The following is a 27,956-nucleotide window of genomic DNA, read 5'->3' as shown; positions in this document are numbered from 1 at the left end:
GGGGAGTGGGGGAAGAGTTGCGGCTTCTTCAGGAAATTATGAGCTGTGATACAGAAATGCCCTGGAACAAGTGCTCTTTCCTTCTCCACCCACATACCCAAGGTCTGCATGAATCCAGTTCACTAACCTGTACAGCTGACAAGGGTTTTCATCCTTAGCTTCAGGTCTCAAATTCATTGCGAACGACAGGAATATTGCCACAGAGTTCAGTGTATGTTGGCTCAGGCCCATCGTGCACAGGGAATGACTTTCTGAAGGAGATGGCTGGGCCTGTAAAGGGAAATGTGCATCCAATGTAGATTACTATGAAGTAATAGGACTAGGAGCAATTGAGCAAAACGAGAAATCCATATTAAATGGAAAAATTATGCAGCATGCAGCCAAAGGAATGGACTTAAGGATAATTCCGAAAAGCCATAATCCTAGCTTAGGGCTGCAATTAAAGAAGAAAAAAAAATAAAAATAAGAGTGGTGGGAGACAGGACACAGAAATGCATCCAGAGTTTAGAAGAATACAAATCATTTAAGGTTGTTGTTCCTTTACAAGGTACCAGCTGGACCCTCACTAGAACAGTCACCATTTATCACTGGTTCAGAGAGGAACATCTCACTGCAACTGCCCTAGAAGAACTGCAACAGCACCTAGCCAGGCAAATGCAAAGGTAGGGAGCCTGAACATATGTGCCATATTCTCAGATATCACTAGCACAAGCACAGCCTGCTACATGCTGTTTATACAGCAGATAAGTTTTACTTTTTCCTCGCAATTCTTCCAGCCTCTAAAGTCATCAGGATTCCATCCAAGATAGAGAAAATAGGGCTAGGACCTCTCAGGCTCTTTCTATGCCTGACTGAGATAAAAATAAAAGGAACAACTGTGTTGAGCTAAGTGGCTCTTCCATTCTAACAATCTTCATGCCCTTGAAATTTAGTTTGAAATGGAGCAGCCTGCTATTTCCACATCAAAAATCAATACAATCAACAGGTTAAAACATTCTCAGTTACTATGAAAAAGTATCTGGGGAAATAATACTTGATATGTTAACAAACATCTGAAAACTTAAAGACCATCAGAAAACAGAAAAACTCTTCATTTGCTCAAGGCAATGACATGGCACTATAAATAAGCACCACACAGAAACTTGGGGAGATAAGAGTGTCTATTCCCAGCAATGGCAGCTATCTGCTCTGTGACTTTGGGCAAGTCATTTAAATGTCCCCTGCCAGAATGAATTAAAAATGCTTCCTTAGCTAAAATGGCTCAAGATCTGTATGCAGAAATTGTATTTCTCTTATGTACAGTAATTATAACCTAGTTAAGAATCAGATGTATACACAAAATATAATAAAACACCACCATGTAGCACAGGGCTGTAGCAGAAAAGAAGATCTTCCACGGACTCTATCTCTGACTTGCACTAACTCCTCCAAATGATATTCCAGAAAATATTGTAGACCTATGGTAAAAGTCTAATTTTTATTCACATGAAAGAAAACGGAAGCAGCTTTAGTATGAATGTAATTAGATTAATCAGAATATAACTTTTCCCAATCAATTTAAGAAAAAAAGAGTTGATTTTACTAGTCTCATGCTAAAATGCTGACAATAGCCTGCCTTTAACTTCTTTCTTAATGACTATACTCCCAAACCATCCAGCTTCCTTAGAGGTGACACACAGCTCAATGCATTTCTTCAACTGAGTATCAACTCCTGATGACAGGATGGAGGGACACATTGTTTCCCTCCCCCTGCCTTGAGATAAGAAAAAGAGAATAATTTTTAGACTGTTTTTAAACATTTGTTCGTTTGACCCCTCTTTTTATGAAATGTCTGGCATGAAGACATGAGAATAAGACTTTTTAAACAGCCTGCTAAGCCAACTAAGGTTGCAAGCTCTAGGAATCCCATATACACCTCCAAGAGGGTGAGTGGATGTGTGCATGTGTGTGTAAATAAAATGGCCTAGTTTAAAATTTCTTTAATAACCAATATGTGGCAAGTTGAACAAAATGGGTGTGAGCTCCCCCTGCTGACTCTCAGGCTAAAATAAATGAATCAGCTTCAGATGCTTTTGCAAACACCTTTGATATTGGCTCAAGGTCAAAGGAGTGGACCAGCGTAAGGATGTTAATTTAAGCATCATTAGCAACACAGACCAAAAACTAGCAATAAGGACATTACATGATTTATTTTCATCCCACTGCGTTACTTTTACAGTGACTACCAATTCAGATTTCAGTGATACTACTCTTGATTTACAGGTTAATAGAATAATAACATTTTATACAATCTTCACGCTTCTAAAAAAATTACACCAAATAAAAGATTAAAAATCGGACCATTACAAAAATATGTGACGTTGTTTTTTACTTTAGACATGAATATATGAAACAATGTATAGTCAGCTACAGGCAGACACCTATCACCTTTTTCATCAGCTGTAATATGCATTTGGATTTCTGTACTGCCTAAGCTTAAAAAAAAATCCACCAACCACCACATCCCTCATGTTTTTTAAAGACTATACCAGACTCCCACGAATGTGAAAGCTGTGTCATGCAGTGGCCCAATAATTGAAGATTATACCTTTAAAATAGACCCTATTTTATATTTTATTGTTATCAAGACCAAATTTTTCCATGTTTCTTCATGCCACTCTCACCAATAACTAGGAGGAGGCTGTCCATCCTCATCTGTTGGCTGTATTTTATACAGTTCCTTATTTTTTGGGCAAATGTTTTTACATCACAGAGAAGTTTGGATGTGACAGTCAGTTAATTTACTGCTGCATTTCCGGAGCCATTTCAAAAGGAACTGCTGACATCTACTGGTTCGAATTATAAAATACTCCATTTACGGTTTTTCTTCTCAGATAAAATCTAATGGCTCTGCTTTCTTTCTCAAATGATAGCAGAAGAGGCAATTCTGCTGAAATTAGCAGAAATAAACCCATTCTCTCCCATTTAGCAGTTCATCTCCTCTCTATGCTTTCTTGCAGACAAAGAAGTCTAGAATTTTTTTCTGCTAGGCACCAACAATTTTTTGAACATGAAAAACACAGGGACCATTTGGCTATCTGTCCTGGTTTCAGATGGGGTAGATTTAAATTTCTTCGTAGTAGCCAGTATGGGGCTATGTTTTGGGTTTTTGCTAGAAACAGTGGTGATAATTCAGGGATGTTTTGGCTGTTGCTAAGTAGCACTTACACTGGTCAAGGACTTTTTCAGCTCCCCGTGCTCTGCCGGGTGCACAAGAAGCTGGGAGGGGACACAGCCAGGACAGCTGACCCAAACTGGCCAAAGGGATATTCCATACCATATGACGTCATGCTCAGTATATAAAGCGGGAGAAGAAAGAAGAAGGGGGGGACGTTTGGAGTGATGGCGATTGTCTTCCCAAGTAACCGTTACATGTGATGGAGCCCAGCTGTCCTGGAGACGGCTGAGCGCCTGCCTGCCCATGGGAAGTAGTGAATGAAGTCCTTGTTTTGCTTTGCTTCCGCGCGCAGCTTTTGCTTTACCTGTTAAACTGTCTTTATCTCAGCCCATGAGTTGCTTCACTTTTACTCTTCCAATTCTCTCCCCCATCCCACCAGAGGGGAGTGAGCGAGCAGACGTGTGGTACTTGGTTGCTGACTGGGGCTAAACCACGGCACTATCACATGAGGCCACTCCACACAGCACAAAAAAAACCCCACACATCTTGTGCTGAAGATTCTCAAACGATTTTGCAAATCTGATGTGGTGCAAGATTAACATCCTTATCCTTCTCAGAAGAGACCCAGCTCCCACTCAGCACTGTATTTCTGAACCTTGAGGCTGTTGCTCAGAAGCTTCAGTACCAAGTTGGACACTCAGGCCCTCCATGCAATGCATGTGATGCCAAGGACTCAGGGAAGGTGTGAAGGAGAATAGTGGGGCTGAAGTGCTTCAGTAACTGATTTCAGTAACAGACTGAGGGGCTATAAACAGACCCGCTTCCCCGCCCCCTTGCTTAGGATCATTCACTAAGCACCCATTCTTTCATAATTCAATACGTAAGTCGGGTCAGCTGTTTCAGTTGACCATGTCTTAGCACCACTTACCCCCACTCTGTATTTATACATACCTCCTTGTTACTGCCCTTTCAGTTAGCACTCTGCCCTTACTTTCTCCAACACAGGGAATGGCAGCGGCCAGGTGTGCTCTGAGCATGCTTATGGAGTTGCACGCATTCACAAGACAGGTGTTTCCATGTTGCATTCCAGAGGCCTAGTTTAGGAGCTCTGGGGATTTGGCTTGAACAGGAACAGCAGGTAGCTTGGTAGTGGTGGGATGGCATTACTATACAAACAGCTTTGCAGATGCCAGCCCAGGAAACTGTAGGTACCCATAAGGCCAGGAAGCAAATCTGACTGTTTTGAAAATGTTTCTTAAAAGGAATACTGTGGCAATTAGAGACGCAGACAGGTACATGAGGGTGTTTGGAGACACAGGTCAAGGACAGTCTATTTAGCATGCCGTAAAACTAAATATAAGACACAACTTCCTACACCAAGTCCTAAGGTTTTCTCTCAAAACAAGCCTTCTTTTTTTACACTCCTAAGGGCAGAAAACCCAATTTTTACTTCTTCTTCAGACATCCAGAATTGTACTGTTGTCAGCTGCATCACTACTGACAAATCAGTACCTTTCACACTCATTGCCAATACCGGGCCAAAGCATCAGACAAACAGGAGGGCAATTAAAATATCACTCGGCTCCAAGAAACATTATTGAAAGCACACAGGCTTCAGCTGATCACATTTAACTAGGCTAACATCAAAATACTGCAGCAGACCTAGCTAACAAAAACTATCAGGCAGATAAATTGGACTTCTCTTTCTGTGGTACTTCTTCCTCTTCACAAATCAAAGCACACATCTACTCTGCATAATGAAATTATTGTTTTAATATTACAAGATCCTTACTTTTGTGTAGTCTTTCAAAAATACATTCAAGACACAGAAAAATAGTTTTCACTGCTGTTTTCAACACTTTCAACAAACTTTTGAGATGGTACATTAACATAGGAAAACAGGAAAGCACCTGACAACAGTAGGTTGTGGATGGGGTGACTGGAAAACACAAACAGAATAACCAAACCCCACACTCAGAGAAAACTGTGAAAATAGATGCTGGATAGGAGGAAGAAAGCTTTGGCAGACCAGGTGCTGATCACAGCAGAAGTACAGGATGGTGTCTTCCCAAGTCAGTTCTGCAGTACCTGTACCAACAGCAGGAATGTAAAATTGTGTGACTAGCAGTCCCAACTGCTAGACTTTTTCAGAAGAAATCCTTCAAGAGAGGACCTGTAAGATAAAAGCAGTCACTACAGAAAGTTACTGCAAATAAGAGAAGCACAAGAATCCATCCTTTTTCCCGGCATCCGCAAGCAGATAACAGTGAAGAAATGTTAGGGTCAGCACTGGCCCTCTGGAGAGCTAGACTCTATTCAAGAGGGGAGTGTAAAAGTGTCTCCAAATATTTTGTTGCAGAATTGAATGAGGAAGTTGGCCAGGTAAAGAGGACAGAAAACTTACAGAAAATGAGAGTGTAATTTTGTGTCAAGGAGAACTGAAGGAAAAAACAGTAAGAGAAGAGATAGGCAGATAGATAGGCAATGAATGCACTTTAATGACTACACGGAGACCCATTTCAAACAGTGCTTTATAACCTTCCTACTGCTCATCAGGTCTCAGCCAGCCAGTAGAGGATGTGCTTGATGTGCTGCAGTGAATAAGAAAGGTTCAAACATTAATACACACTGAGGTGTGCCCTGCCCTAAGGGCATGCAGTTTGAATTGGACAAACCTAGAAAGTGAGAGTAGATAAAGAAAAACAACAGAGGACAGACAAAAGTTGAGTGGTATATACTAAGCAAGTCATACACCTTTTGTGGGGTTTTGTTTTTTAACACTAGTATCTGTGGTAGAGCAAGAATAAAGAGCTAGACAACATTGAACTAATAGAAACAAAAAAGAACACCTTAGATGCCCAACTTCACATTATGACAGCGCTTTTGATCAGAAAAGTGAGTTAGCCACAAAGCAGGAAAGGGACAGGAAGTGCCATTTAAGATGGTAAAATGACATTTTATTTCCTGACAGTGGTTCAATAGCATCATGGTTGTTTACCTATGGATTCAGCTAATGCAGAGACATACAGCCATGCTAAATCAGATGTTCAGTCATTTGTGCCTAGTTTGAATAGAAAAAAGGCCCAAGATGAAGTAGACACATACTTCTCCAAAGTCAAGAACAATTCAGAATTTATGAGTAAAAAGGAGTATACAGATAAAAGACCAGCTCTACAAAGTAAGATCCAGACTTGCATTGTCCAAGACTTTGATTCAAGCCCATTCAAAATTCCAGGATATTTGCTGGTCATTTTTGTGATGACGATAAAAGAATATGGCTTAAGATCAGCCCTCAATTAAAGAGATTGTCCTCTATTCAGAAGCCCATTAAGCCCAGCCACTTTTGCCAAAAACTTGATATCCAAACAGCAAAACTGCTAGAAATTTTGGAAAGGGATGAAGTGGAAGGCCTTAAAAGTTTTTTTTATTATTTTGGAGAACTGTACTTGGATTTCATTAAAACAGAAGCATATCCCCTTAGATTCAATGCACAAAACCTTGAGAGATTGTGGTGCATGCATGGCCAGCCTTTATAGATAATGTAAAGCAGGTGCTGTTATTAATTGGCCATTTCAGTCTTTTATTCAGTTACTTTTGTAGACAAACGTTCTTATACCATTTGGCTGCATCCACAGCAAGGATAGAAGATGGTAACCATTTCATCAGAGTAATAAAAAAAGAACTGGCAGTCTGGAAAGAAACTGGAGAAAATGTTAATGGTGGAGCCATAGCACTGATGCCAAATATTTCCAGTAAAGGAGTATAATTATTTTCAGGTACTTATTCTATGACAGAAAAGAAATGGCTGAAAGCTTTCCGTTTTGGATCTTTGCTCCTAAAGCAGCAGTGGTGAGATGTACCGACCACGCACAGCAATGAGCCAGTCTTGGAGCTTCTGCTTCTGGCATCTGCAGTTGGACTGACTTTAGAGATCAGGAGATTATAAAGCTGCTGAGCTTTTCAATTTGAATCACCTGATACTTAACACATCCTTTAAGGCCAAACATATGGCTAGGAAATTCTGAGCAACTCAAAACTTTTCTCTCTTAAACCTTTGGCTGACTTGTTACAAGTGTCTCAGGATGACTATAACAGGACATTGAGGGAGAATCCACTGAATACAAACTACCTAAGAGAGGATACATAGCATTTCTCCCCACTTTCAAACAACAAGCCTAGCACTTCTGTTTTGAAATTTGCCTGACACTTCCCTGATTCACCAAGGTGTCAAACTTCTGTAAGTATTTAGCAAACTAGGTGTCTGTTGGTCACGTCTCTAAAGGAGACAAGTTAACTTAGTGCCAAGTAGACATTCACCACCCACCCCAAGAGGTGGTATATTCTCATAGCAGGAAGAATAGCAAGTTCTTGGGAATCCTGCATTCGGGGGGCGAGGGGGGTGTCTGCATTCTTTTGCCTCAGTGAGGAAGTACTACATTTTTGGAAGACAGGAGCAAACAGCAAAGTGAAACTGCAAGTCACTACAGCAAACCTAACAAACCTTACTCAGATGGCCTCAGGCTTAGAAATGGAATAATGCAGATCTCACCCCAAAAGCACTCCCTGGAAATTCTCTGCTAGTGGCAAGGCTGAGATTATCCTATTTTCAGCTTCATCAGACTTTCTGAAGTACTGAGCAAACCACTTGAAGGCTATACCCCCGCTTCCCACCTGTATAATGGGCACACTTGCCCTCTGCACACAGTACTTCAAGGCCTGATTCACACATTCACAGACAGTTAAATATACTAGTACCCCATCCTTTCAGAATACTGCTCTGTCTTAAAACTTTTGAGTTTCCATCTCTTTTCAGGCCATCTGCAAAAGTATGCATGGATGTAAAATTTACTCCTAAATACTGTCAATATGGTTATGTTCAGAAATTCATCTGGAGTCCTTTACTTGCTCTCCTTCCTCTACAACTTCCTGAAATAAGTATAGACTATGCCTCAGGAAAACAAAGCTATTTGAAAAGAGAACAGCTGCCATGATGCTGAGTCAATACAGACAGACAGAATAAAATAAAATAAAAAAATACACTGCATCTGTGGCAATGTGTTTTTCCCCTCCATCACAATATCCCCAATGCATAACGCCTTGGCAACAGTTTAGTAAACAACAGTTCAAGCATGTGTTTCAAAGAAATGCATCCATACCCTGAAATCATTAAAACAATACACTAATTCCTGCAAAGGGGCATCCACGCAGCTGGTATTACAGTAACTCCATTTTGGAACTATTACCTCTGCCTCACTCAGGTTCCCCTTAGTGATCTGCTTCTAAGCACTTACAAAGATGAACTGTGAAAAGATGCAATAGTTGTTTATTGCTGTTAGCAGCAATGATAAGGGCAAAACACTCCAAAAGCTTCACCATTCTTTTGTAGGCATTAGTAGAGAGGTATTGCTCATCTTTTCCAGTGACAAGAATAGGTTTATGGAGAATATTCATCTATGTTTTCATAAGAGAAGTTTCTCTCCATTGCAGCTACTTTGACAGCAAGGTGCAGGATTGGATTATCTACACTTGGAATTTATGCTGGTAAATCACAATCAGCTGGAAGAACACAAACCGGCACTTAACTCTTGGTCTGCACAGAGACCATCACACTTGTAACAAATGTAACTTAGGGAAGACACTAGAAATGCTTGTTCAGTGTTAGAATATTAACTGTGACATCCCACATTCACTCTGTTAACTGCATTAGAACATGCACTCACCTAGAGGATATAAAGTTACAGTGAATACAGCCCCGGGAGCATCCAGAAATACTGAATAAAGCAAAACAAAAAAATGCTGGCATTCTAGCCAGGAAATTTAGGCATTTGGATCTTCCCTTCAAACTTTTGCTTCATTTGAGGATGTAGAGTGTTCTGTTTATCTAAAAAACACCTTGGGGGGGAACAACACCAAAAACCACTGCTTTTAAAAGTGGGAAAACCATGCCGTGTGTTCAGAAGCAAAGTTTAAAAATGGCAGCTTTGTGAATGTTCTGAACCATAAACTGGTTTTGTGAATATTATGAAAAGCAAAATGTACATTAGCAAATTGCAGCATTCATACTCTGTGAAAGAGAATTTGTACAGCTGTAGACCGGTACATTTGATCTGCAAAACTTCAGTAGAAGAGTTTTTCATAGGAACAAGCCAAATTCTTTAAAAAAATCTTTCTTTGCTTGGGGACCTTTTAGAAAATAATAAGCTAATTTTTATTGTTCTCTCCTTATTCTGGAAAGCATTCTTATGGATGTAAAGGACTTTTCACTGGGGCATAAAGCAGAACTCCAGACACAGTTGAATTAGCACCTAATAACACTAACTCTTGTACAAAATTTCTTATGACTTTGTACACTGTCTTTTATTCTCTACGCTACTGAAAAGAGGGCAGGGCACTGTTTCAGTCTGTTCCTCATAACTCTTGGAGACCGAGTCATTTTTTTAAGGTTTCCACTGTATTACTCTGTTCTGCACCTCCTGGCAGAAGGAAGGCTAGATGGGACACTCCTGTCTCTGATTTTATGTCTGACTGCATGAGTGAGTTTTACACAAAAATTAAACTGAGGGGAGAAAAAAAAAAAAACAGGAAAATTTATTTTATGGACACAGATTAGGGATCTTGTCACTACCAATCACCACTTTATGGGGCAGGATATAATTAAGATGTCAAAAAGTAATAAATTAGCACCAAAATAGAGCTATCTTTATTATTAAAGCTTTCCTGTCCATAAAGAACTTTTCCTATTGTACAAAAATCTTCCCTAATATAAAAGAACAAACTACCTTAGACTTGAATTATCATTTCTATCAACTTCTTTGCACTTTTTTAGCAACATAAAGGAATCTATAGTAGGTACAAGTAACCTACATTTAGCTTTATCTGTTGACATCATACAAGTAGTAAGAAGAGGCATTGTGGTAAAGATCATACCTGGTATGTTCACAATAGTTTTGTCTAGGGATGAACTTTATTAACAGTATGAAACTGTATAATAGGTATTATAATGAGAGGAAAGCACAGCAAAGATGTATAAATATGTCTTTGTATGCATGTAGATCAAGCACCTCTGAATTTTTATTATATGTGTCAGCTACTACCTCCTAGGAGGTATTCAGTGGTGAACAGTATGGGATCTGCATTCCCAGCTCTGACCATAAAAACAGAAATCTTCATACCAATGGAGTAACAGCTAATTTTCCTGAGCCTCTCTGACAGAAAACTCCAAGATACTTAGGTAACTGCACCTTTTAAGTCCTTTTTTAAAGACTTGCTATAACTAAAACTATGGATTACAGCCCCGAAGCGTTGCCTTCATTTTAGAAAATCACCAATTATCTGCATACCTATCCCTAACAGGATTGTATTAAAATATTTGCTTAAAATCTTTTATCATTGACTATCTATAACTGGAAAATGTCCTTGCTCCTTACTGCTTTATCTATTAGTGAAATATTTTCTTTGCATGCTAACCAAGTATCTCTAAAATGGGCTTGTTATAAAGACACAACACTTCTACCCTATGTTCTTGTGCTGCAAGTATGCAAGCACAAGTAACTTCACCTATAAAAATAGTGCCAAAAGTCAAACAAGGCTATTTGCATCTAATGTTTGTAGGACTGAAGAGCTGATCTAAAATATTGACTGAAAATACTATGCATTTCTTCTGTTTTGAAATATAATAAATAAATAATTGATGACAAATCATTCAGCTATTTTATATACAGCTTTTTCAAAAACAAAAATCATATTTCAGTAGTATATCCATTATTAACATTTCTGTAACTGTATGAAAATTCTGGCTAGCAACATATTTCCAAAAAGTGAAGGAGCAAAAAACCCTCACTGAAAGTACCTGAAACTCTTAATTAAACTTGACCTTGAAAGCTGTAAGAAAAATACACTGCCGAGAAACCACTTCGATGTCATACAAGTAGATTTGGTATTTTATATACCTATTCAGATAACCAGATCAGCGTTCTTTACGCACGTTCTTCATAGTAAATGCAAACTATTCCTATTGCTATCGAGAGCCCACTTAAGCCCTCAGAAAGCCTGTGTCTCTTTATTTCAAGGGGGAGGAGACATTTTAGCCATTTTCTTTGCATTAGCTAAATGCCATCTTGTAGATATCATAACTTAAAAGAAAAGAGTGCGACCTGAAAAGGTATGCTAATAATAAAAGTACCACCTGTCACCACCAAAGGCATTTAATAAAAGCCCAAAACATTCAGACACATCTATAAGGATCAGTTGGAGCTCTGCCTACCAGGTCTTGGCCTATTCTAAGGTTAGGCCCAATTTAGTGTCAGTTCAAACTCATTTAAAATCCCATCTCTGAATTGAGTTTGCTGCCCTTGTTGCTGGGGTAGCTAAACAGGGAGAAAGATAAGATCAGAGCAGCACTTCAGGTGTCTTAACTCGCTTTTGAATGAATGTCTATATTCTTATGCATACAAACTGTATCAACTCCTATAGCTTTTTTTATAGTGAGAAGGTGCACAAGACCAGGATAGGTTTCTATTTTTAGCTAGGATTCTGTCCCACTTACAGTGAAGCTAAATGCAAAACTTCAATCACAGAAGTGTTGGGTCACTCCAAAAACCTCATTCTGTTGTTATACATTCTCACACACTAAGAAAAATAATCTACTGCTACTTTTTTTTGTTTGTTTCTTCCTTTCCTTACTGTTTTGCATTCTCAAGAGCACAAATTCTTGCTAGCAGATGCCTAGGCAAGGCAAAAGCAAAGCTTTAAGTCATTCTCTCTCTTTAAAATTAAAGTAGCAGAGCAAGAGGCATCATTAGCATAAGTGGAAGAGTCAACAACTTAAAGTGGCTTAAAAACCTTGTAAGTTTATCAAAAAATATCTCACAGGGAAATGAAAAAGGCACATAAAATACAGAAAGCCATAACAATGTCTGCCAAAATCTAGATGCAAATATATTTAGGATTGGTTCCACTTTATGTTTGTTTTAGTTCCGCTATAATGCTTAGATTTGCCTGAAGCTGACTCACACTGCTTCTGAAAGGAAACGAAGTTTAACATCTCAATTGAAGAGTGCAATCTGCCCAGAGACTGGATCTCCATGGCTTTTACTGACCAAGGAAAATTATCTGATTTATAAAATGCTTGACATCTCTAAGAGCTTCTCCACAGGCCCAAATGCCTTGCCTAGGCTGCTGAATTAGCTGTAGTAGATAATTCTGCAAAAATGTTTAGCAAGCTTATTAGGCCCCTGCATATTAATACGGGGGGGGAAGCCCTATTGCCATGGTTATTGAATCCTTCATGTGAAATATTTTTCAGTAAAAAGACGACAGCATAATACTTTATTGCTATTTACTTCTGTCACCAGCCTTAGTTTAATTCAAAGTTTATTAAAGTAAATGGGAGTCAGAAATTTAATAAACTCTTAAAATGCAACTATTTTATACAGTTTCTTGAAAGGGTGCTTCAGGACAAGGTGCATCTTCTCAAGAGAAGGTATGGGCAGGCCGCATTAGCTCTCTGTAAAACTCGGCTCACTCTAATGATTTCTAACTGGGAGGGGAAAAAAAAAGTACAAAAATTAGAAAGAAGAATATATGAAAAGAGAGCAAAAAAAATAATCTGGTTTAAGGTTTAAAATAAAACCTAGCCAGATCAAGTACTCTCCTACAATTTAGTTACAGTGATCTCGGCAAGACTCAGAGCCAGGCTCAGCTGTGTATGTCACATCCCATCAGAAACGCTCCTGGTCTCTGTCACTTCTTTTCAAGTTCACAGAAACCAGCACCCTCCTCAGTGTTCAGTTTTTAGCTGTGGGCACCCAAACCCATGCACACATTAAAGCAGTCAGAGGTTATGTCTTAAACTGCTGTATTGTCAGGCCAGGTGGGAACGCCTGTTCTATAGAAAGGTTTCAAAAGTAACATGAGGCTCTTTCACAGGCCCTGTCTTCCAACCACAAATCTTTGCTTGTTCTTATTTTTGTCAGAAAAAAAGTGTGGGACTACTCCAACTTATGTGATAACATCTGAAGATCCAGATGGGTGTATCTGTTTGTCTGCCACCACCACTCCAAGGTTCCTTCTCCTGCTGAGGATCCCATTAACATGTAAATCTTCCCCATCCTTGCCTGACATCTGAATTTTTCAAAATAATTTAACATCCCTTTTTCTTACCTGCAGGGCAACTCTCTCCCTTCTAAATGTTAATTAGGCATTTAGTGGCTTAGCCTAAAGTGTTAAATTCAGAATCATTTATCAGTTTCCCTTGCCTCCCTTCACCCCCATTCACCTTTCAATCATCATTTTAGAGAAGATCGAACTGTCTTTGGTTCTCCTCCATTGAGAGTTCTGATCAATAACCAAGGATATTAAGCAATATAAAGTATCCCATAGGCAGGTGACCAGAAGGTTTTGTTGGTGCTTTTTGGAGATGGACTGCACAATTTCACTTCTGGGTTCACCATTCATAATCTTCATGAGAAATCTTGGAATCTGCTCTACAGTCGTAAAACAGCAGCAGTCATGAAGCTCCACATCCAAGTAAGTACCACCTCCTGCAGACCAGGTTATCAGATATTCTTTGCATATCCCTGGTGATACCTTGGTTCTACTGCTTAGCAAACACCCACCAACTTTGACAGGGTCAGGATGTTATCCTGCATGGTCTGCACATTGCCTATAACATGGCAATGACCCACACTGCTTCAGAGTTTGAATAGTTCCATTTAATATATTAATGTATATTTACTATGTTTATACTTTGAACTAAGAGACGCTAGGAGCAATTCTAATATCATAAAATCTGACAGCTTGAATTTGAGTAGTGACAAGCCTACAGATAGCTCTGCTGAAAAGCTTTGAGTAAGGCTTCCTTCAGCTTCAGAAGTTTTACTGCACCACAAGAAGATTCGGACAGCGCAACACTAGCTAACCAAAGTCAGTGGCATCCAGCTGCTCCTGCCTGGCAGGGGCTCAACCGTAGAAAACAGTATAAATTGAACAGGAAAACTAATGTTTTTTCTGTCAGCTGCACCTGCCTATCAAATCATGCTGCCCATTAGAGGTTATTTTCCAAAATCTTTTAACCTAATAAACTTAACAGACAGAATGATATTTATGCTGCTATGAAATACTGCAGCCTGTCAGTGCTGGAATACTTAACTATCAAATCTACCAGCTAGCTCTCATCTCTAGAGGATTTTAACTCACGACAAAAGTGAATTGGAAAGGCAGATGTTTTTACAGTGGTTTTCAGAGAGAAACAGATCCCACATCAGAGCACAGGATTTTAAAATAGCATCCCCTCTCTCCCAGTTACATAAGAATTAAGTGTCTCCATTAAGTGTTTACAAACCACATGATCCAACAGGCACAGAGCAATAGGTTTAAATAAACAAAACCAAAGGTTTCTGCAATTTAGTATCAGTGTACACACACACATAAAACAGGTTTGTTTTAGTCTATTACACAAAAGAAGTGCCTCAGATGCTGTTATGGGCACTCATCTCTGACATGGGACATTTAATCCCCCATCAGAATCAATTAACTCATGGTTGAGACTACAACCACAGGGAATACTAATTAATAACTATTAATTAGTCAATTAAAGGTTGGGACAGCCTGTCAGCCTCTGTCTCAGGTGAGTGTTATACAATACAAGGCTCACTGGAACAGCCAGTTTGAAACTAAGCACATTTTCCTTTTGAGGAAAGTAATTAATCTGCTGCTTGTAATTCTGCTCAGTTTCTTCGTTAAAAGCAGCATTCATCCTCCTTTGCCGCAGACTCTGCCCAGCAGATAACCTTCCTCGCTGTGCTCACCTGCATCACAACACCTCAAGATGCACAACTCCGGTCATGGTCCATTACGTTGTCATTAGATCCTGCAACAAGGGGAACTACTGCTTAACCAGCTACCGCGGCTAAACGCTGGGCTGTAATGCTGTAGTGCTACTTGAAGCCCAGCCTACCTGCTGAGAGGGGAGTATCGCTGTGCGACGAGACACAGGTTGATGTGTTTGCTAGCGTGGAAGTGGAATCTGCTTCCCCTCCAAGAACCAGCTGACGGCTCAGGAATTCCAGCTGCAAAGCAGGAGGTTGAAAATCTGCAAGTCCCAAGTGAGGCCACCTGCACTTGGAGATTCTTCTAAAAGTAGAAGTCACCTTCTAGAAAGCTGGAAGGAGAATTTCTGCACGACCTTGCTCAGTGAGCTGCTGCATACCTGTGGAGCAAGAAGAATGGTGCTCTGGACAAGGATATTAAAATAGCTTGTCAGCATCTCAATATAAAGGAAAGTGGTGATATAAGGACAGAAGCCCAAAGATAGCTAAGGTTTACAAATAACCCAGGGGGATGGGAGCAGAACAGAAATAACCCACAACCAAGGAACATACTCTCCACATTTTTTCCCATACAAGATCTCATTAAAACAGCCTTGAAAATAGTCTGTATGAAATCCAGTCAGAAAATGAATGAATGAATGAATGAAAGCAACTATCATTTTCTGCAGGAGCAGTATATGTGTGTATACAATGTAAAGAAGTTAAAGAATATAAACTAATGAGTTCTAGAGTTCTACTAATTCTTTAAGAGGACATAATCAGAATAAATTCACTGGAGAAAGACATGCCAAGAGAAGGCAAAGAGGGTGAAACCCCTGACCCTGGACCAATCCATGTAAATACAGATTGTACCACTGCACAGTTACATACTAACAGCACAGAAAGAAAAGCAGATACCAAAACCACTCCAACTATAGTGGCACTTACAAATTCTTCCTCCTTTACGCAGGGATTTGTGCCATTCCTGCCAAGGAAAACTAGCAAGGAAAAGGCAACCTCTACTATATTTCTTTCTGTGTAAAGGAGACAAACCTACTTAAAGGTATGTTTTACTGCCCATTGTTAACAATACAGAAAGAGAGGATGCACCAAGTCGCATATGCTATACCATTCTCTAGGGCCTTTCCATATACTTCCTCCATGATCCTGATCAACTCTAATGTCTAAGTGAAGAGTACATGTTCCCTGTCCTTTCTTGTTCAGGTCTGGGACCTTCTGTCAAAATTCTATCAGAGGTTTCTTCCCAGAAGCATGTAATCTCTAGCTGCACACCTCAATAGCTTCAAAATGTTCACTCTCCATTTAGCCTAACCAAAAATCACGCCCCCCAAAAGTTAATAACTTTGAGAATTTCAGACATATATGAGTGTGGAATCCACCAGATTGGGATGTCTGCTGTTATCACAGAGAAATGGGTCATGGTTATTTGGATACAAAATAGCTATGACTTCTCAAAATTTCTGGAAGCAATAAAAGAAAACTCTTTATTTAAAGCACAGAGGCAAAAGAACAAAGGGAAGAGGAAATTAAAGTAAATCTTGCACCACTGAGCTGGCACAGACCACTAGATCAATGCCAGCACATAGCTCTGCTGTACAGGAGCTCTGCATTCTGATCACTAGCACTCTGCATGCAAATGCAGTGCTAAAGGAAGAACAAAAGAACAAAGAGAGAAAGCAAATACAAATGCATATGCACAATCATTCAATTTGTGTTTATTCATAAAAGGAATTTCATTCCTTGCCTCCTCCTCTGAAAGGTTGTTTCCAATGTAGTGGTTCTTTCTGCATTTGCAGTATAGCAAATTTCAATGATCCACAATTAGACATTCGCACACATGCGGCAGGGATGCTGTCGCCACCTTTACTTACAAACAATAAAAAAGAATTGTATTAGCTCACAGACATCACATTTTTCTCTAAACGTGTATTCAAAGAAAACAATTCTAATAGTAAGCTTTTCTTTTGCCAGCATCCCAGTATGCACAGGTGCCTAGGCTGGAATGGAGGGGAAGTAGTACACGTTTTTGGGGAATTTCTGCAGTACTGAAGGATTCCTACCTCCATTATCAGTAATAGCTGGGCTTTCTGGTATTCCCTAATGTCTGCAAGTCTTTCTCAATCACTTCATCAAAAGCCACAGAGCTTGATTTCTGAACAGCTTTTTTGATTTCTGTCAGCTTTTAATAGTCTCTCCATAATGGCAATATTTTTTAAAATTAACAAGATTAGGGAGCAGATTTTTAAAGGCTTTTCAGCACCAAAAAGAGTAGATAAGCATGCAGTGGCATTTTCAAAAGCATCAGAGAAGCCAGTTCCCATTACGCTCAGATATTGGTTTATATTTCATAAAGGTACATAGATGTTACTCTTGTACTGACAGACAGGAATGAACCAGACCCTAGTCAAGAAGCCAGCAGCGCTACAGTTCATTCACTCCAAAACAATGACCTTCAGGCCAGATCACACTTTTCCATGAGGCTGAAAGTAATGTAGATTACTAGGTGAAGCACAGCCAGGCCTATGCAATAGCTGTGCTCTACTCCAGCTCAGCCCCCAACTGGGAGAACAGTTTTGGGACTCTAAGCCACAACCTCCCATCTTAAAGTTTTTTTCTTCTGTGTCCAGAAATACCTTTGCAACAAAACTCTTCCTTGCTGCATGGACACAGCACATGCTAGTAGCACAGCGTCAGCCCCTTGCACAGAGGCAATTCATTCAGATCCTTTGGACACAGTGGCAATAACACAAGGACCTACATGCACGCTCTGGATAACACATGGGAAATCCTTTTCCATAGGGCTAGAAATGAAATTAACCAAAAGCAAATATTTACTGAGGAGTCTTAAACAAAACTTAGGGATTAAAGTCAACCAAAATAATAAGACACATTTTGTTGCCTTTAATCATCGAACTACTGTCCAGATTATCCTTGACATGTGAAAAGATTGAGTGTTCAGTTTATTAATTTACTTCTTTAATAACTGACTGTGCAATGCCCCATTTGTTATATATTTCTTCCTCACACTGTTCCAAAGGCAAATACAAGTTTTAATATTGTTTATGTTACTATCATTTGAAAATTAATAGCTTTTCATATATCTTTTGACTTCCTAGTGGCTACAAGGAAAAAAAAATCTTAAATATATTCAAGGCTAAGTGTCATTTAAACTGCCTCTGATATACATGTATTACAGTAAATTACCATAAACATGCTATGCAGTGATGGAGACAAATGCCCAAAGAGAAAACCCATGTAAACAAGATAAGTAAAACTGTCTTATACATATTTAAGGGATCCATAAATGAGAGCTAGTCATAAACTTGATAAAGGTAATAGAAGATATATGTTAAACTTCATTGCTATAAAATTCAGGTTAAAAAGGTGATATAAATATTTTAGTCTTTTATCTAAGACTATCATTAAAGATTTAGTCCCTCTTCAACTGCTCTGGGGGGTTTGGTAGGGTTTTTTTTTTCCTTTTTCAACCCCTCCTCCCTCCCCGCCCTCTTTTTTTTTCACTTTTGCACTTTGTTAGTTGTTTTGAGTTATTTCTTTCTTCCCATGTTTCTTAGGGAGCTTATTAAATGTTAATGCTTTATATACAGATACATATGCCATGCACCCACAGAGTTACTAAAAGGTAGCTGCCAGTTGGCTTGCAAACACAGGGGTCAATTTTCTATTAATTAGAAATCCATGTTAGTGGTATTATAATTGAGACCCATGGGCCACTTCTGCAATGGCCCAGACAGCCAGAGCTGTCTTTTGCCTGTTGCTCAAGGTCCTGGGCAACATGCTGTGGCTGACCCTGCTCTGTGCAGGGGCCCTGGGCTGGGCGATCTGCAGAGGTGCTGAACACCCGCAGGTGCTCTGCAATCCCTGTTCCAGAATTCCTTTCCCACCAGCGAGCACTGACACTGGGTGACCTCCCAGCACTGCTCCACTCCCAACCCTCCTGAGCATCATTTGACTCTCCAGGTTCCGCTGTTTGTTTAAATGTTTTCCAACCATTTGGTCACTTCTTCTGCAGCCCTGCCATTCTCCCAGTCCCAGCAACACTAATTAAAAAAACAGCCTATAGAAGGACAGCGGGATCTCTTCTTATACCACAGATTTTGCAATTATAGACATGCAAGGCGACATGCCCTCCTCCCCCACTGTCCTCTACCTCTGCAAGCTTACTAGCTTCAGAAACAGCTCCTTCTAACTGAGCACAAAGACAACATGACGAGCAATAGTTCCATTGCCAAAAGACTGCTTTTATCATGTCTTTGTGTTATTTGGTATTTTTCCTAAATTCTGAGGTACTCAAATACAATATTTGCATGGGAATCGCACTACATTCAATTTCTAGTTCCCAGGGTTGCAAAGGAGAGTTAGAAAATGTGGCAGAAAGATAGAAAGGATGCCTTAAGGGTCCATAAAAGTGTCAAAAAACTATTTTTCAAAAAACAAACGAACAAAAAAAAAACAAACCACTACCTCAAAATTGTGGCATAGTTTCTAACTTTTTATAAGTTAGGTGTACCAGCCGGCACTGGATACAAACATAGATCCTTCTCATGGGCTTGAATGCTCAACATCCTGATTCAGAAACACAGCTGCCACTGGTTTACACCAACATCTGCCCCAGCACAATTTAATGACAGGTACTTATATAAATAAATATATCTCCCTGAGGTGTGCAACTTTGATGTGTAACACGGAAATACCTGTTAATGCTCATTACATGTACACTTAATTTAAACATCACGTAGCTGTGATCTTGGGTTTAGTTTCCTGTAGCCACCTTTAAATCCAAAAAAAAAAAAAAAAAGGAAAGTGAGGTTGATTTATTGCATCTAAAAGTTTGGGATAGATCCTTATAGTCTACTAGTTATCATACAAAAAAATATTCCCCTGGAACACTGCAAGAGCATGTTGGTGTTTAGGGTCTTGTTCTTTTGCATCATCTCTCAGTGATTTCCTCATCAAGTCAGCTCAATTTTCATGTGTTTCCCCTCTCACCCCCAACAGCCACTCCTGATAATTGCCTAACTCTGAAAGCCAGGCACAGTCTTTTCTGGCTTATATATTAGTAGCAGTAGACTCTGTGAAATCAGATGTTAGTTAGTAAGGCATCAGGACAGTCTGGACTATCACTACAGCCCTGGCAGAGGTAATAACACTGATTTAGCCAGCTAAGTAATAGAATGTAACTCTGAATATATCCAGGTAGCAGAAATCTATAGAGTAGAAAACACTGCCATTCATGAACAATTGCTTTTAAGTCAGTAACCATGGGAAAAGACACTAACATTCAAAAATATTCTGAAATATTTTGTGACTAGAGTCAAATTTCTAGTGTTTTAGATCCTACACTTCAGGGGAAGAGAGGAACTTGTTCATTTTTTTTCCTGTTTTGAGTTTTCCTTATTTAATTTGAGCAAAGACGGGCCAGAACGAAGACCCTTGATCCAAATAATCCCACACTTTGTGCTCTTCAAAAATCAAAATCTCTTCATTGTGCCTGTGATCCATCTCTCCCCTCAGTAACCATCTTGTAGTTTCCTGCATTCCCTCTCTGAGCCTGCTTGCCAGTCTGTTTATTTTCTCTTCATCAACTTTTTTAGGAAGAGGCCATTTTCCATCAAGTCTCTTCACTCTTCCATTGATTCTTATTCTGTATTTTTCCCTTTTGCCCTCACACAGCACTACACACATTTTCCTCTCCATTAAGTTAACTCACAATTCATCAAGATTGTGCACTCCAGAGCCAAACAGATATGGAGCTGTTTTAGAAGAAAAGGCAGGGATTGCTCCAGCTTGCTAATGAACGGTATCAGTCTTGCTCCCTTTTAAATGAAACATGTTGTAAGCTTCTCTTAGTTACACTAATGAAAATATTTTGCCAAGTTAATCCCTAGCATGAGTCCCAGACCAAGAAGCAGGGGAAGAGGAGGGTACTACATTGAGAATAATGGACCTATATTTTTAGTTAATGGACATTACATATTAAAATAATTAAGAACCTTTTAGGGCTAGGAATAAGATGATAATGTACACTTCCATACTTGAAACAGAGTGCCAGGTCCCTCACCCTAAGTGGTATATATAATGGCTCTGCAGGCACTGCAATGTTTTCATGAGGTCAGCATAGAAAACAACTCTTATCTGACCACCTCTGTGAAAGTCTTGGGGAGGGGTTAGGGATTTTGTTCCATTATTGAAAGGGTTTTATACATTCAAAGCCAGGAGACATAGTTAACTCAAACATCCGTCTTCAAAATTTCTTTTGCATTCCCCCAAAGTAACCACTACTGACACTTATCACAAAATACTCACCTAACTGGATGGTTTTCTAATCTCATGTGGCAACTCAAGAAGTGCAGGTTTCACTAAGAACCGTACGTGCTCCCTATACACATGAAGGAAAAGGGCCTTTGTAAAATGCTTCAGGAGATTAGGGCTTTATTTCCAGTGATAGAAAAGGAGCTGTGAGCACACAGCTGAGGTCTGCATTTTTTAAGTTACTTCACTTTCCTGCTAACATCACTTCAGGGATGTAAAATCCGTTCCTCCTCTCCCTTCTCAGATCAAATTTTACTTTCCCAGTTTCTTCTTTATCTCCTCCCCCCACCAGCACTTAGTGAGCACGGATAGAGTCTAATGCCAGCTGTGCAGCCCATGACTTACTCTGCAGTCTCTATATATTCTTTACCTTACATTTCTCAAGACAGAAACTGCAGAAGAGCTTTACCCCCTTTCCAACTGTAAGGTTACTCAGCATGGGCCTGCCAAAGCCAGCGTGCATCCTTTGCTTCTCCAAATTCTGTACAAGGCTACACCAGGGCCCTGCCAAAAAGCTCAAGAGCAAAGGGAGCAGGCAGAACTGAATTAGCTCCCCACACACCTCACTTATTTTTAATCTATCCAGTGCTCAGTTCCCAAGTTACAGATGCATTATTGTAAGCAAGAAAGATGCAACCACCTCAGCTTTATCTGGTGTCTTCCCCCATCTCCAGCTAACCTTCCATACCATTACAGTAGTTCCAATTACTGCTTTAATGCCTTATTCTCCCTTATTCCCATGACAGATCTCATTTGCCTTCATCCTGAAATAATATGACATATTATCACCAGTTATCACAAATTCCAATTTTTCTGTCTCTCCTGGGGAGTATATTTTATACCTGCCTCCTTTTCTGCAGCTAAACAGGACAGATCTTTAAGAAAAACTGAAAATGGAGAAAAGAGGGTCTACTTGAGTCTTTATACTCTAATTTGACACAAAAAAAAAAGAAAAGAAAGCAGCTAGCACGATGAGGAAAAAAGCCAGGTAATCATCAGCAAACAGGATCTTAGCATCCACAAGTTCACAACTGTCAAAAAGATCAACTCATCTTGATGGGACAATGTAAATAACATTTCTTACTTTGATAAGCACAAAACATGAGCTGCTACAATGATATAAGTTGTTGGGGTTGGGCGTTTGGGTTTGTTGTTTGGGGTTTTTTTGTTTGGTTGGTTTTTTGTTGTTTTGGGGGGGGGTTTAAATGATAAGTGAACACCTTGGCTGTTTTCTTTCTTCTGATAGTTTTGAAAGGAGAGACTGTACAATGGCAGGGAATAATTGACTTGTAAAGACAGAGGCACAGATGGATAACAACTCTCTGTCATTTGTTCCTGAAACTTCCTAAATGAAATTCACATCAAAATGTGAAAATCTGTAAAGCATCATTAATTTCAAGGGATCAGAGTAAGATTTTAAGCAGGAACTATGAAATAGTTTCTGTGTGTACTCTTCTGATGTCTTTCTTATTTCATCTAATTAACAATAAAACAGATGTCCCGTGACAAAATCAGCTTTTTCATCCAATAACACTCTGACAATCTAAAAATGCCAATCCCTTCGTATATGTAAGTTAAATGTCACTGGAGACAGTTGATGAAATTTAGAGGCAAAAGCAAAGGGAATATTAACATTGGCTAACTAGCTACAGGGGTGCAAAAACACTATTGTCTGCCCTTCAAAGGTAGAGATCTTCAGTGCAGTGAAGGGTCTAGAGCACAAGTCTGATCAGCAGCAGCTGTTGGAACTGGGGTTGTTTAGCATGGAGAAAGGGGGCTGAGGGGAGACCTTATCACTCTCTACAGCTACCTGAAAGGAGGCTGTAGTGAGGTGGGTGTTGGTCTCTTCTCCCAAGTGACAAGCAATAGGACAAGAGCAAATGGCCTCAGATGGTGCCAGGGGAGGTTTAGATTGGATATGAGGAAAAATTTCTTCCCTGAAAGGGTTGTCAAGCACCGGAACAGGTTGCCTAGGGAATTGGTTGAGTCTCCATCCCTGAAGGTATTTAAAAGACATGTAGACACAGTGCTTAGGGACAAGGTTTAGTGGTGGACTTGGCAGTGTCAGGTTAATGCTTGGACTTGAGAGTCTTAAAGGTCTTTTCCAACCTAAACGATTCTATGATTCTATTTTTGGACTAACCCCATTCACAGTTCTTAAAATTTAATCTTACAACACTCAAGAAAGTTAAATTGATAAGATACAAATCTTAATATATAAAAATTAAAGTACTCAAAGCTTTTGTAAAGGCTCATATTCTGATGTGAAAGAGGTCTGTATCTGCTGTCACTCATTTGTAAGAGCCAGGAATAAAGGAAGATTAAACTTCAACTCAGAAAAATAAACCAGTAATATAATAGTAAGAAGGACCTGATTTCCCTTACCTGACTACATGAACATGGGCAAACTCACAGCATTGGTATGCAATTGCATATGTGGCTCAAATGTTCCAGCACCGTGAATGTTCACTCTTAATGACTCACTGGCAGTCCATACCTACTGGTAATTTACCACCTACCCATCTCTGGGTGGTATAAAGGTAGTTCACATGCAGGTTGGCATCGAAGGCAGGCTGTTCTCAGGGCAGGGAATTCTCCACTTGTTTACACTGTTATTAGAAATTGCACATGGAGGAAGGTGGTCAAGACTGCCTATTTTAGAAATATTCACAACCTTCAGTTTAAGAATGCCTCCTTCCTCATGTGTCCCCTCAAAGAAAATTAAATTATTTCTGACATTCAGAAGATACCCTTTAGTACAGTACAATTATTCTGAAGATACTACATCTCTTTATGAAATGTGATATACAGTACTCAGAGCGACTCTGGAAAAGTTAATCATAGCTGCAATCATGTGTCTTTCCCAATTCATGCAGTTGTGTGATTGACAGAAACTCCCAAAGCAGAATTCAATTAAGTATAATTTTGATTCTCATAAGACAAGTCTGCCTTTGTTGTAACACCAAAATAAGTTCTGAAACACAGATAAAACAGGTATTAAATAATGTAATCTGCAGCTGCTCAGCTAGAATAAATGCCACCAAAAATAATGCTGCCACTGTTACCTTCTACAGACTTCAGAGTCAGTTTTCTCCAGAACTGAAACATAAGTATCTCAAGGTATAGCGTACTATGGGGCAGATTTTCAAGGCTTTTAGGTACCTTGAAGTGCAAAGATTCCCAGGGATTTTCAGAAACACCAAGACTCCTACTCCCACTGAATCAACAGATATTGCAAACTAATCCTCAGAGTATCAGAACTATAAGCGTATATTGTGATGGTGTCGCCTTCAGTAGATTATAATGTCTGTGACACATCTTATTCTATTTAAAGTGCTTTGATAATGCACTTCTTTATATAGTGCAAGGGTACAGGTATGATGGTGCAGCAATGGACTGGTCTGTGGGAATTATCACCGTGATTTGTCATCCAAAAAGCCTGAGAATTTTTGTATAGGTGTAAATGTACTTCTTTTAATCAGTTAAATACTGTCTGAGATTTGATCAATTCACCCACTCTAATCTCTGTTGCCATACCAAAATCCATTTAAGCGGTACCCAGTTCTTCCACACAATCCATAATCTGCCAATGCTTTCACTCCCCACTCTCAGCGCACTGAGGAATAAGATAAAAAAAGCCCCCGAGTTTGTCCCTTGTGAAGTGGCCTCTGCAAGACTGGGGTCAGCGACCAATACCATCTTGCCATTCAGTGCCCACACAACACCAGGCACGGGACTGTTTCCCATAACCTGCCTGTTGTACCTACCTTCTTTAAGGGTTGGTGCCAAAGACCCTGGCAGCCACTGTAATCACAGTAATATCATTTTAGAAGTACGGACAGTTTTGCTCCTTTCAAACTGTTTCATTCTGCTCTTTTTATGGAGGCTATCGTAAACAGAAAGGCTAAAAATCCCCACAGTATTGTTACAGACTGGCTCACTACAGGAATGGACTAGCCACTACACAAAACATTTCTAGTAAAGGGACAACTTTTCTAAATTCAGTTTGGGTTCTGCATCATGAATGCCCCCACACCATATTTAGATGATTGCGTCCCTCTCTAACATGCTATTTAGTGTTAAAACCCAGCCAAGAATGGTACACTTTCTACTGGACTGTACACTTCTGGTGTGTATATCGGGGCAAAACACTATCAGAGAAACTTGATGGCAAGTAAAGCTGTGCATTAAGCAAGAGAACAGGAAAAAAATGGGTCTTAAAATAAGACAGCATCTGACAGCTGAAGGTTCCACGACACAGATCTGCTGCTTCATTGAAGACTACGGACAATAGGTTGTGGCTTTAAACACAGTCTCTGCTGCTCTCTAGTGGCCTAACACTCATTCGGCTGAGCACAAGGCGTTGCTGCAAAGTGGAAATAGTTATTTCAGCAGCATCTCAGCCTCAGTTAGGAAGTTATATTATTAAATATTAACAACTTAGAAATGCATAGGCTACTCTTATTCTATTTCCATGGCCCTTTGAGTTAGGAGGTATTATATCTTTTTTCCTACTTCATACTATTTATCATAAATTAGGGCATTGCTAAAAAATTTTTATAGGTCACCAAACTCTTGAAGGAGATTGTCAGTGGACGCTTCCAGTATACATAACATCATGGGCTAACGAAGCTTTTTGGACATTACTGCAATAGAAGTGAATCCACCCCAGCCCCACCATAAGAAGGGGGTGGGGGAAGGGGGAACACACAGGGAAGCCAAGGGGTTACATGTGTTTACTGCAAAGATTATTTTGGTCTTGAAATTTTTACTTCCATCAAATCTTTTTTTAATTCCTGGAATGGTCCAAATTAACCATTGGCTTTGCTAATTAGTACAACACGGCAGGATGCGAATATCACATCTGTCTTACAGTACTACAAAAAGCAAATCTTAAGCCCACTTACGCTGTAGTCACACAGGCAAAATCCAGACCTGGAAGGTGGTTTTCAATGTCCTGAAGTACAGGCTCATTCTTCTCCACCCTTTGACTTGCATTCCTGGGTTAGGATCAGAGGGGAAGAGGCAGAGAGATTATATGCAAGAAAGTTGTACAAGGTCACCGCAATATCTATGTTATCATTGTACACATAGACCCGCCTTGATTGCAGTACACCTTAGGCCTGATTTGCTTTCACTGGGTAACATAACACTTTATTCCTTATACTAAACAACCATGAAATGAGAAATATTACACAGGACATGACCAAGGCTTTCCTTAGACAAAAAAAAAAGCGCTAGAAAGTGATTCATACAATAAATTCAACTTTCTGTTCACTCACCCACCAATATTCCTCAAATTATCACCATGATAAATTAAAAATATTTCACAAAATCCCATGGAAGGACAACCAGAGTGCCAAGGAAACACATTACCACAGAAGCAGCACGAGAAGCTCAAGCACATTCATGAATGGGCAAAAAGCCTCTACTAGTTACCACAGATAAATTTGGGACTAGAAAAGGTTTCTATTTATAGCCCAATTTCCAAAGAAAATGTGCTTTATGCAATATTACTGTGTGCAAATGTTGCGTGTCTGTCATCTGTACTAATTTCACTACCCTGCCTAAATAGCCAGCTTTAGTCTAAGTCTTATAAATTATGGAAATGCATAGGAACTCAGTTCATATAGCAAGTCTAATTGGAGGGAGAGTCCCTCCTAGTGCTCACTCTGACTGCAGAGCTTCCAACTAACATCAAGATCTACACATAAGGCTAGAGGCTTTATTGCTAACTCCTCATTTTCTTTGTGTTACAATAGCCAAGTACAGCCAATACAGTTTCCAGCAAGGATCTGCAGTTCACTGCATGCTTCAGTCTACAATCCATATTGGTGCAAAATAAATAAATAAAAATTATTTTTAAAAAAAAGTAAGAATCAAACTTACCAGTTTGTTTAGGGACCCCATTATGCTGCAAATACACAGAGTAAGACACATGCTTTACCTCAAACCAAGTGGAGAAAGAAAGCAAAGCAAAAAAGTGTCAAAAAAGACAGCAAGAGAACAAAATGGGATATGATAAGAAGGGGGTGGAAGAGGACCAGGTATTGTCAGTAGCTGCCCAGAAGTAGTCAGGAATCCCACCTCAGCCTGGGTCTGTTAGGCTAGACATTGCTCAGACCTGCAGAAACAGTCCCTTCCCCAAAGAAGTGTGGATTTAGCAACACAGAAAGCGGAAGACAGGAGAGAGAACATGTCACTTGCTGTTGAATATAGAGCTGAGACTGGGTCTGAGGTCATCAGATGACTGCGAGTCAGTTCAACATTTGTGGTATATTTGTTTTTACCTAAATTAAATAAGGACTTTTGAAACTGCAGAAATAGGCCTTTTTATATATTTAAATTGCCTTTCGTACTGTGTTAATAAAAGTATTGCATGACATTCTCAGCTGCTGCTCCCTTAGTAGCTGGAATTTTCTCCCTCTGTCAATTTCAAGTGCTGACATTTTACTTTTTTTAATCTTTGGGCTCAAGGCAACTCTTTTTCACCCTGATTTCCTTACACGTATTTGGGGCTTGCTCCTGCATTCCTTAAAGGCAGTGAAAATACTGAATGAGCAAGGAATGCAAAACCAATCCACAGAGTAATTTACATTTTCTATTTTACTTGCTTTGAAAGTCCCTGAAGACATATC

General features: G+C 39.6%; 1 long non-coding RNA gene across 1 annotated transcript; it reads right to left on the bottom strand.

Moving 5' to 3' along the window:
• Positions 1–133: 133 nt before the first annotated feature.
• Positions 134–27,446, bottom strand: LOC135314096 (uncharacterized). Its single transcript, XR_010373573.1, has 3 exons — positions 27,208–27,446; positions 26,226–26,318; positions 134–270 (listed from the first exon to the last, which is right to left on the bottom strand). It is a non-coding gene; the product is annotated as an uncharacterized LOC135314096 (long non-coding RNA).
• Positions 27,447–27,956: the final 510 nt, after the last annotated feature.

The sequence above is a fragment of the Phalacrocorax carbo genome, chromosome 6 (genome assembly GCF_963921805.1).
Source record: "Phalacrocorax carbo chromosome 6, bPhaCar2.1, whole genome shotgun sequence".
In the NCBI taxonomy this organism is placed as follows: domain Eukaryota; kingdom Metazoa; phylum Chordata; class Aves; order Suliformes; family Phalacrocoracidae; genus Phalacrocorax; species Phalacrocorax carbo.
Note: the sequence above shows the minus strand (reverse complement) of the source record. Positions and strands in the feature narration are given on the sequence as shown.